The sequence below is a fragment of the Podarcis gaigeae genome (genome assembly GCF_964106915.1).
Source record: "Podarcis gaigeae genome assembly, chromosome: 9".
NCBI lineage: Eukaryota > Metazoa > Chordata > Lepidosauria > Squamata > Lacertidae > Podarcis > Podarcis gaigeae.
The window spans coordinates 68,209,539-68,220,950 of NC_139685.1; the positions used below are offsets into that span (position 1 = coordinate 68,209,539).

Consider the following 11,412-nt stretch of genomic DNA (forward strand, 5'->3'; position numbering starts at 1 on the left):
TGGTTTGGAGTGGGGCTCCCATTCTCTCCACCCCAATCTCTCTCATCCAAAATTTACGCAAGTTCCAAGAGGATATGAAACAGAAGAAGAAAGAAACCAAGAGCTTGATGCTACCTGGGAGACTAATGCATGTCTTGTGTGGCAATGAAGTTCATCAGGCAATAGCCTACTTTGTGAGATGCACAAACTGGAATGCAAAGATCTTGAATGTATGTATGTATACATTAAGGGCTGGACCTCTGCTTGCTCCACTTGCCATTCCCCTTACATTACACCCTCCCAGTAGTTCTCAAACTTTTTTCATTGGGCCACACTTTCAGAATAATAATTTACATGTGCCACACCAGATTTTTTTTATGAACAGTGGACGCTTGGGTTGCGAATGTGATCCATGAGGGATGCATGTTCACAACCTGCCGCGGCACTTCTGCGCATGCGCGGGTTGTGATTTGGCACTTCTGCGCATGCGCAAAGCACAATTTAGCACCTCTGTACATGTGTGACCGCCGAAACCCAGAAGTAACCTGAAAAAATGCAACCCGAGGTATGGCTGTAACCCGAGGTATGACTGTATAAGAAATACATTGGGAGGGGGGACAATTCGTAGCAGTGCTTGATTTATAACACACGACACAACTACTTTATAATATGATCATGAGACATCCAGGAAGTATAAAACGATGCAGCTACATAAGAACACGAATCATTCTCAAAATTGTTTTTGCTGCGTAATCTCATTTATATTAGGTCTAATTTGGCACACAAAAAACCTCTCATCTTCACATCAACACAAATATTAGCCTTTCTCCTTTCTGATCTTTCAGGTTTGTCAGAGTTGAAAATCCCTCTTCACAACAATATGTCGTGGAGAACTGTAGAAGAACAGCCAATGCTCTTGAAGAGAGGCATGGATACTGGTTCTGGTTGTACTACACTGGGATGTTTAAATGTTTCCTTGATTGTTCTTGAAACCATAGTTGCCATGCTCTCCTGCCACACCAGTGAGGGGCACTACCCCCTTTGAGAATCACTGCCCTAGAGCTTCCGTACTCAAACCTCTCCCATTGTTTAAAACTGCCATTAAAAATGGACCATATAAATATGGCTGTGGGAATGTTGAGGGTAGCAGGAGAGGATATATTGTTTATTAATATCCTTCCTAACTTGCGCTAGCAAGTTTCTTTATATAGCAGAGTGCATTCCCCTTCTTAAACACAGCAGAAAGCTGGTTGCATGCTCGTTACAACCTCTTAAAGGTAAAGGGTAAAGGGGACCCTGACAGTTCCGTTGTGAACGACTCTAGGATTGCAATGCTCATCTTGCTTTACAGGCTGAGGGAGCTGGTATTTGTCCACTCTGCAGACAGTTTTTCCGGGTCATGTGGCCAGCATGACTAAGCCACTTCTGGCTCAACGGAACACCAACACCAGAGCAGCGCACAGAAATGCCATTTACCTTCCCGTTGGAGCAGTACCTATTAATCTACTTGCACTTTTTGGGATGCTTTCAAACTGCTAGGTTGGCAGGAGCTGGAACCGAGCAATGGGAGCTCACCCCATAGCGGGGGTGTGAACCGCCGACCTTTTGATCGGCAAGCCCAAGGCTCAGTGGTTTATACCACAGTGCCACCCGCGTCCCATTACTATTATGCAATTCAATCTGCCTCAGATTGAATTGTACATTCCTGGCAAGTTCCCTTGAATCCCTCTTAAAAGAATAAAGACACCACAATCCTATTCATAGTCAACAAAAAGTAAGTTTACTCACGTTCAGGCAGTACACAGTATCAATCCTGAAGGCACGCTTAAAGACTTATAGTTACAAATATGGGGGACAATCCCAAGTGCTGCTATTGGCTAAAAGCCAACAGAGCAGTCCTAGATGGAAGCAGGCAAAAGGAGAAAGAGAAAAAAAGGGAAGGAGTGTTGCGTGACTCGTCCTTTTGTTACCTGGGCAGGTAACGTCACGCCCACCTCTGGTCACATGTAAGAGGAAGGATGCTCCAGTCCAGGAGGAGCAGGAAGTTTTGACTGACTGGACCAAACATTCCCTTTCATGTCCACTCCAGCAAAACAAGGAATGTTGTACTTGACTGCTACCCGTGAATCACATTCCACACAGGTAAGCATATTTGTGGGAGCATGAATGGACTGGAAGCATTATATAATTTCCTTGTATTGAAGAACAGGGGCTGGCTACCACCTTGACAGAGCATGTTTTACAAGCAGAGCTACAGGCAGGCAGTGCATGAGCAAATGCAATTGAAGGGCTTTTTCATACCTCTTCAGATAAGCATTCTCCTGAACTTGAACTTTCTGATCTAATTGTTTTAGTTGTTCTTTTAGCTGATTCAAATTTTTTTAAAAAATAATTTTTATTAACAGACCAATCAAATCAAATCAAATCACATAAATTCCAGATTACAAAGCCGAATTTTAATTTTTTTGTTGGGGGTACCCATATTTCAAGTTCCGAAAGGGATCCAATCCTCTTGTTGCTGCTGCTTTAATGTCCACAAATCTGTCCAAATAATGTTCACAATTCTATCCAATCCTTTCTTGTTGTTTTCCACACCTCTTCTTGTTATTTTCATATATTTTTCCTTTCTCTTTGTCTTTGTGACCTCTGATAGTCTCCACAAGCGGGTTGAAACAAATTTGTAATCCTGTGTGGGTTTTTCCATTCGTCCAAGAGTCATATTCAGACAGCTACCGTATTTCATCGCTTCCATAAAGAAAAACACTCTTACCGTATACTCGTTAAATTTTCACAGGTCTGTCACTCCCTTTCTCAGTCCTCTGAGGAGGTTCTGCCAGGAATCCAATATGAAAACAAAGCTTCCTCCTCCCGATCATCAATCTTTCAACAGAACCTGCCAACATGGCGACTCCCTTTTTATTGCTGCGTCATCAAAAGCCATTGTTCTTTTCTCGATCTCCATAAACCAAACTTTTGGTTAGTAATTCATTTCCACACAGTTTTTAATCATCCTGCTTAGGTCAGTTATGCAACGGTTCTTTCTTGGGGAGGGGTTATTAGTTAATCACATAGAAGAAAAGAAAAAAAGGCCCCCCCATCCAGTCCCGCTCCGACATACTGAACCTTTGATGTATCTTCTTCATGATATATTCCGTTAAATCCAACCCGTCGCTCTACTTTCACAGAGGTCACTTCAATTAGCAGTCTTCACTCCCGTTCTTCACTTGAAATATGTGCATTTGCTTCTTTCTAATTGTTTATTTTGAGCTGCTGCAGCCAGTGCGCGATCAGAGACAGCGTCCGGGAGAGCCGGACCCACACAGGGGTTTTGTGCCTAGTGCCCTCACCCCCTGGGGTGATTTATGGCCACAGCAGGCAAGGCAATGTTCCCCATTTCCTTGGGGCAACAAGGGAGGCTGCATACTCCCATATCAGCCTCTTAATTACCTCGTGTGAGCCGGAGAGATGGTATTGTCGGCCATCTTCCAATGCACCCCTGGTGGCCCCCCTTTTAGCTGATTTAATTGTTATGCTTTTTAACAGGCTTGCTTCATCACATTTCAATTGCAAATGTTTCTAATGTTGTGATGGAGTTGTTTCATTGTACATCTTTATGACATGTGGATATTTTAAACTTGGTTTTATACTTGTAAACCACTTGGAAGCCAATTTTGTGCATGTAAGTGGTTTATTTATTTAATAACAATTATAATAATGGTAAATCTCAGTTCCTTTTATCTCCCAGATTCTACCATTATTTTAAACCACCACCTTTCTCCATCCTCACTCCCAGGTCATGGTCACTGGTGTTGTGCAGCCGCCCTCCTCTTTTGCTCCCCTATCCCACCCTGAGTCCATGTAAATCCAGCACTGTGATGCAGACTAAAATCCTCCAATGGGGGCTGCACAGTGACAGCCTTACATTTTTATGTATATAGGAAGATAGAGAGAAAGCACATGGGAGGTGGAAGTCTGTTCTAAAAGGTGAGGTTAAAAGAAAGAGCAGCACATCCTGAAGGAAGGGATGCTCTACATCAAGGGTAGCCAACATGGCATCCCACCATACCTGGACATTGGTCATGCTGTGTCTAATAGGAGTCAAAGGTCAACAAGATCTGGAGCTCATCACGTTTGCTACCTATGGTCTACGTCAGCAATGTCCAATCGGTTGATCGCGATCACCAGGTAGATCGCCAGGGTTCTCCAGGTCAATCGCGGGAGTAAAGAAAGAGTTTGCCCCCTATTTCCTGAGCGATCTTGACATGCCCCAACCCCAACGCTCTGCTCCATTTCCTCTGCTGGTGCTCCTGCGTTTTGCAATTTTCTCACCCTACAAAAAGTCTCCCTCCCCTAAAAAAAGCTCAACAACTATGGGCAATGACAATGGGTAAATCACTGCCAGCTTTATTATACTGGGAGAAGATCACATTCTGTATAGAGGTGGATGTGCCTGCTCTACGTGAATCAATCATCAGTTGAAGTTAACAAGAGGCAAGGGTTGAATGAGGGCTACCAGAGGGCTATTTGAAGATAGACGTACTCCCAGATCCCACCCCATCCTAGCTGGGACCCTGGGTACCTGCTGGGAAAGGAGCAATCTTGGAATGGAATGAGAGCTGCTGGGTGGGAACAGATTCTCAGCCTGGAAGACTTCAGCATGATGAGCAAGCTGCGCTTTCCTGTGCTTACACACCAGGACCAAAACTTGAACCACGTGAGATGCCATCCAGAGGATATTCTGTAGTCACTTGTGGATGCCATTTTGCTTGCTCCTAACCACAAAGTGATGAGCAGCTGATGAAAGTACTGTTGTGCAAGATGCTCAGGCTAAAACAATATATAAAGATAATATATGCAAACTGGGGGAATCGGGTTTATTTTTAGGAGAGTTTGTGGATGGGCTTATTAGAATAAGAGTTGGAAGAGACATTCTGGTTCATTGGATGCCCATGAATTCTAGTGTTAATCATTACTAATTAATAAGGAAATTATTACTAACCAATAAGCTAATTATTTGTTGTGTGAATTTCTATTTTCTCTTGTCTGTCCTGAGTTAGCCATGTGAGTTGGCTTGCTTGCATGAAGCCAACTTGGTGAAAATCTCTTGGGTGCACACTCGGTTTGTATGTCCAGATCCCCTTGCAAAGAAGCCCAATGATTTCATATTCCTTCCTCTCCACCACTATTAAAAACCCAGAGGCCACCCTACTTTCACTCCAAAGCAGCCTCTGCCAATCTGGGTCCCTTCAAAAGTCTGTTGGACTACAACTCCCATCAGTTTGAGCCAGCACAAGTGTTGTCCGGCACCTCTTGAGGGCACCAGGTTGACAAAAACTTTCCATGACCACCATACCCAACAACCCAAGGCACACAAAGACACCCTCCCGAAGACAATGCAAGCCATACTCTCAATTTCGCTCTAGTGTAATTATACAGGATTAAGTGTTGAGCTATCCATTTCCGTAAGAGGGAAAGGGGTTTTGGTAGAAAACACAGAGCATCAGATTATGTTAATGGTCCTCCTTTGCTTCCCCTCCCCCTTCTTATTTTGCATATGGACATTTCCCTAACAACTGGGCAGACTTTAAAGACCTGCTAACATAAATGTAGTAGGTCAGAAAAAGGCATTTGCTCGTGTAAGGGATTAATGGAGGCATTGTATAATGCTGCTTTTCAGAATTACTCTTGGGATTAAGAAGCAGATATAGCAAAGGACATATTTTGTATTCACTATCCATTTTGATTAATGTTTACTGGAGGATTTGGGGGGTGGGGGATGAAAAACTAGTGAACTAGCTTCAGGAGCTCCATTTAGGGAAGATGGGTGTGCTCTCTCTCTCTCTCTCTCTCACACACACACACACACACACACACACTGGGAGAGCATCTGCTTTGCATGCAGAAGGTCCCAAGTTCAATCCCTGACATCTCCTGCTAGGGTTCAGAGAGACACTTGCCTGAGAGCCAGTGTGGTGTAGTGGTTAAGAACGGTAGTCTCGTAATCTGGTGAACCGGGTTCGCGTCTCCACTCCTCCACATGCAGCTGCTGGCTGACCTTGGGCTACTCACACTTCCTTGAAGTCTCTCAGCCCCACTCACCTCACAGAGTGTTTGTTGTGGGAGAGGAAGGGAAAGGAGAATGTTAGCCGCTTTGAGACTCCTTAAAGGGAGTGAAAGGCGGGATATCAAATCCAAACTCTTCTTCTTCTGAAATCCCAGAGAACTGCTGCCAGCCAGTGTAGACAATACTGAGCTAGATGGACCAATGGTCTGACTCTGTATAAGGCAGCTTCCTATGTTCTAGACACTCATAGGAACACAGAGTCATCAAATTGTAGAGTTGGAAGGGACTACAAAGATCATCTGGTCCAACCCCCTGCAATGAGGAATCTTTTGCCCAATGTTGGACTTGAACCCACGACCATGAGATTGAGAGTTTTGTTGTACTCTACTGACTGAATCATCCCAGCTGGCCCTTAGGAAGTAGACTTATTCTGAGCAAGATAAGGTTACCAAATTACCAAACGTCCCTGTTTCCCAGGGAGAGTCCCGGATTTACAAATCAGTCCTCATACAAAATCTATTGAAGGTGAAAAGTGTCTGGTAACCTTAGTTAAAGCTATGGTTTTCCCAGTAGTGATGTATGGAAGTGAAGTAAAGAAGGCTGATCGCCGAAGAATGGATGCTTTTGAATCATGGTGCTGGAGGAGACTCTTGAGAGTCCCATGGACTGCAAGTAGATCAAACCTATCCATTCTGAAGGAAATCAGCCCTGAGTGCTCACTGGAAGGACAGATCGTGAAAGCTGAGGCTCCAATACTTTGGCCACCTCATGAGAAGAGAAGACTCCCTGGAAAAGACCCTGATGTTGGGAAAGATGGAGGGCACAAGGAGAAGGGGACAACAGAGGATGAGATGGTTGGACAGTGTTCTCGAAGCTACAAACATGAGTCTGACCAAACTGCAGGAGGCAGTGGAAGACAGGAGTGCCTGGCGTGCTCTGGCCCATGGGGTCACGAAGAGTTGGACACGACTAAATGACTAAAAAACAACAACAACAGCCTTAAGACTACTGGGTCAATCTGTGAAGCTCAGAATTGTTCACACTGACTGACAGCAGCTGTCAAGATTTTCCAACAGGGTTCTCTCCTAACCGTACTTGCAGATGCTAAGAATTGAACCTGGGATGAACAAAAACTGAGCTAAGGCCCTTCTGGACTGTGTTACTCGGGTTACCCCCGGGCCCACCACAGATAGGAAGAGCCCAGTTGGGTAGAGCCAAAGACCCATCTGGTCCAACTGGTCTCACAGTGGTCAACTGGAAACCCACAAGCTTTTCGCTGATCTGTAAAACTGTTCTGGAGCATCAGTTCAAGGCTCTCTGGATTCTTTGTAAACATCTTCTCCAGGCCACACCTAACAAAGGCCATGTTTTGCACTCTCCATGAGTCTTTTCGCCTGGATGGAATGTGTCCTTGAACTGCGACAACTTCTCTTGCTTGCCTGGAGGAAAATAATGTAATTTTTTTTTAAATGTCCAGTATCACCTTAGAGACCAAATAAGTTTGATCTGGCTACAGTGGTACCTTGGGTTAAGAACTTAGAACGTTCCAGAGGTCCATTCTTAACCTGAAACTGTTCTTAACCTGAAGCACCGCTTTAGCTAATGGGGCCTCCCGCTGCTGCCGTGCTGCCGCTGCACAATTTCTGTTCTCATCCTGAAGCAAAGGCCTTAACCTGAGGTACTATTTCTGGGTTAGAAGAGTCTGTAACCTAAAGCATCTGTAACCTGAAGCATCTGTAACCCGAGGTAGCACTGTATAAGCTTTTGTGTGCATGCACACTTCTTCAGATACACTGAAAGAGAAGTCACCAGCTCCTTATGTATAGTGGGAGGGTCGGCTGGGGTTTTTCTCAGAAGGGAAATAGGAGATGAGTGATGGACTCAATGGGTATGGTAGAATCATAGAATCATAGAGTTGGAAGAGACCACAAGGGCCATCGAGTCCAACCCCCGCCAAGCAGGAAACACCATCAGAGCACTCCTGACATATGGTTGTCAAGCCTCTGCTTAAAGACCTCCAAAGAAGGAGACTCCACCACACTCCTTGGCAGCAAATTCCACTGTCAAACAGCTCTTACTGTCAGGAAGTTCTTCCTAATGTTTAAGTGGAATCTTTTTTCTTGTAGTTTGGAACCATTGCTCCGTGTCCGCTTCTCTGGAGCAGCAGAAAACAACCTTTCTCCCTCCTCTATGTGACATCCTTTTATATATATATATATATAAATCCTTCCAGTAGCACCTTAAAGACCAACTCATCACAGCTATCTGCCAATCACCCATTCCCACCAGCCTTCTGAGTAATACCCCTCCCCACCTTCTCACTATATAGAAGGGTCTGAAAACTTCTGTTTCAGTGTATCTGAAGAAGTGTGCATGCACACGAAAGCTCATACTAAGAACTGACTTAGTTGGTCTTTAAGGTGCTACTGGAAGGAATTTTTTTTGTTTTGAGTATGGCAGACCAACACGGCTACCTATCTGTAACTGATCCTTTTATATATTTGAACATGGCTATCATATCCCCCCTTAACCTCCTCTTCTCCAGGCTAAACATGCCCAGCTCCCTTAGCCGTTCCTCATAAGGCATCGTTTCTAGGCCTTTGACCATTTTGGTTGCCCTCCTCTGGACACGTTCCAGTTTGTCAGTGTCCTCCTTGAACTGTGGTGCCCAGAACTGGACACAGTACTCCAGGTGAGGTCTGACCAGAGCAGAATACAGTGGCACTATTACTTCCCTTGATCTAGATGCTATACTCCTATTGATGCAGCCCAGAATTGCATTGGCTTTTTTAGCTGCCGCGTCACACTGTTGGCTCATGTCAAGTTTGTGGTCAACCAAGACTCCTAGATCCTTTTCACATGTACTGCTCTCAAGCCAGGTGTCACCCATCTTGTATTTGTGCCTCTCATTTTTTTTTGCCCAAGTGCAATACTTTACATTTCTCCCTGTTAAAACCTGTTGACGACTGTTAACGACTGCAATTAGTCCTACAAGAAGAGGCATGGAATAGTATGCAGATAACCAAAAATAGCTTTAGCATATGTAATGAGACTAGAATTCAACATCTCTATTCAGACCAGGCCTCTCCATAGTTTTCAGTTTAGTAATAAGTTGTGATTCAGCAACTTGCCTGAAGGAAGTATTCATGAGCACACACCCATGCAAAACATCAAAAGGGGCAATATTCCTACTGGCAAGGAAGCTGCTGGTAGGAGTTGCTCCAGAAGAGGCGGTGTGTTAGGCCAGTTTTGCAAGCGTGTTGCTATTCTACGTTTCTTGCTTTGCGGGGTTGGAGGGAGTCTATTGGTATGTGTGGTGGCAATGCTAATCTGATTTATGCAGAGCATGAAGTTAGGGGTGGGAGGGTGCGAGAGATGTTGCTTTTATTCCTGCTCCCTGTGCCTTTGCTCTGTACGTCCCTTTCCCCCCACCCCACCTGCAGTGAGTTTTGAGCTCCATTAAAACAGGGTGGAAGACTGCCATGCTTTCCTAGATCTGCCTGTTGTCCAGCTGTGCTCTAGTGTGTCAAAGATTTGGAATGTCAGATGGTGGCACATCTGCGAGGTGCAGAGAGTGTTCATTAGCCAGGGTTTTTCGACTCGCGAAGAAGCCAGAGTCCTGACAGCCATTGTCCCCGATGCCAATCACCCATTTTCTGCCAATCCAGAGGCTTCCATTCCATTTGGGGATGGCGTCTTGCCACACCTTGGCTCAGGGCGCATCAGGACTAGCTGAGCATATTCTATGCTGGGTGTTTTCCCTGTTTTAAGGTCCTGGCAGGGGGCAGAAATGGGTCCTGCGAAGGACAGTTTGGTGGACATTGCCATTCAAATCTGGTGATTGATAATGTGGGGCAGGCCTTACCTGGCCCATCCAATATTTTATCCAAGTTGGCACACCTGCTCAGCAGCATTTTGTGCTGAGATATGCACATATTTGTATGCAATTTTTGTCTAATTTTTTGCAAAGCAATTTCCCAAAATTTAACACACTTCTGCATGTTCTCTCTCTCCCTCTCTCTCTCTTTTTCTACACAAGGGCAATTTATTGGCTAGCTATACTTTAGACGGGGAGGCTAGTGGGAGTGGGCTCTGCTACGTGTCTGGCTTGCGCTCTGCATCTTGTTCTCGCCGTTGCTGCGACTGGATCCGCAGCTCTTCGTCCAGGCGCTCCTTGGCTCTCACCACCTTGGACTGCAGGTAGAAAGAACCCCCCACGGATTTGTCGTTCACCTTGAATAAATGCTCGCAGTTCTTCTGAATGTCCTCTGGGTTGAGCTTGCAGACGTTGAGGATCTGCTGGGCCTCCTGCAGGCTGAGGCCAGAGATGTTGGAGGCTGCTTCCGACTGAGGCCCTGAGAGGCCTTGCGTGTCTGCCGCTGCTTGGCTGGCTGCAAACTCCTGCCGTAGCGCCCGGGCAAAGGCTCTGCCCACCACCTGCACCCCCACGAGGACGATCTGCATCAGATACTTGGCCATGCCTGTCCCTCCCTCCTTCCTCCTTGGGCGGCCCAAGGGCGAGATGATCCAGCGGCTCTCATATATATGTATGTATATATATATGTGTGTGTGTGTGTGTGTGTGTGTGTGTAATGGATTTTCAAGAACACTTCAGCCTAAAGTTTACAATCTTGTGCACTTTAGTTGGCTGGAGAATTGCATTGCAAAATTTGGAGAAATGTGAATTTTGAAGGATGGCTGTGTTTCGGAAAGAGTTTGCCTATAAATGTGAGTGGAACAAAAATTCTCCCCCATTCCAACAGTAATACATGGGTACTAATCAACTTTAGTATTCCTATTCATACCAATTTGACACGCCTGTTCTCAACCATTATCCCCCCTGTTCTCAACACTTGGTTACTGTATGTTTGATAACAGGCAGCTAAATAACTCAGCTAACTCCATTCAAAAGCCTGCAACAATGCACGTTCTGTCCCTGTGGCATGATGCCTTGGATGGGCCATTCATGTCGCGGTCACCAAGAGAGGAACATGCACTTATTTAACAGCTCCCAGACACTGAATATGGTGATGGAGAAATCCCAGGCACGGCTGTTGCCAGGAGTGCAAAGTGGGGGTTTTGGGGGGCAGCAGAGGTAATGCTGCAGGAAGGTTCTACAGAACAGGGGTATTCATAATCTATAAAGCAATGCAGTGGTTACTCGGGTTAAGAACTTAATTCGTTCTGGAGGTCCGTTCTTAACCTGAAACTGTTCTTAACCTGAGGTACCACTTTAGCTGATGGGGTCTCCTGCTGCCACCACACCGCCGCTGCATGATTTCTGTTCTCATTCTGAAGCAAAGTTCTTAACCCGAGGTACTATTTCTGGGATAGTGGAGTCTGTAACCTGAAGCGTCTGTAACCCAAGG

General features: G+C 45.4%; 1 pseudogene across 1 annotated transcript; it reads right to left on the bottom strand.

Annotated features, from left to right (window-relative positions):
- Positions 1 to 10,068: 10,068 nt before the first annotated feature.
- LOC310852017 (mitochondrial import inner membrane translocase subunit TIM16 pseudogene) lies at positions 10,069 to 10,574 on the bottom strand (annotated as a pseudogene). The gene has a single exon. The product of its transcript is annotated as a mitochondrial import inner membrane translocase subunit TIM16 pseudogene (transcript).
- Positions 10,575 to 11,412: the final 838 nt, after the last annotated feature.